We start from the raw sequence: 284 nt of genomic DNA on the forward strand, positions 1-284 counted from the left end.
GCCCCTGCCCCGCCCGGCCCGCAGGCCCCCGCAGGCTCCCGCCCGGCGCCCGCGGCCCCAGCGCTTCCTCCTCACTCAGGCCCGGACCTCCCCCCAGGCCCCGCCCCCTCCCCGCCGAGCCCCGCCCCCTCCGCAACCCGCAGGCCCCGCCTTCCCCCAGGCCCCGCCCCTCCCCCGCCGAGCCCCGCCCCCTCTCCACCCCGCAGGCCCCGCCTTCTCCCAGGCCCGTCCCCTCCCCGCCGAGCCCCGCCCCCTCCCCGCCCCGCAGGCCCCGCCTTCCCCCC

This window comes from Mirounga leonina, unplaced genomic scaffold, assembly GCF_011800145.1.
Source record: "Mirounga leonina isolate KUSES-001 unplaced genomic scaffold, KU_Mleo_1.0 Mir_171, whole genome shotgun sequence".
Lineage (NCBI taxonomy): Eukaryota > Metazoa > Chordata > Mammalia > Carnivora > Phocidae > Mirounga > Mirounga leonina.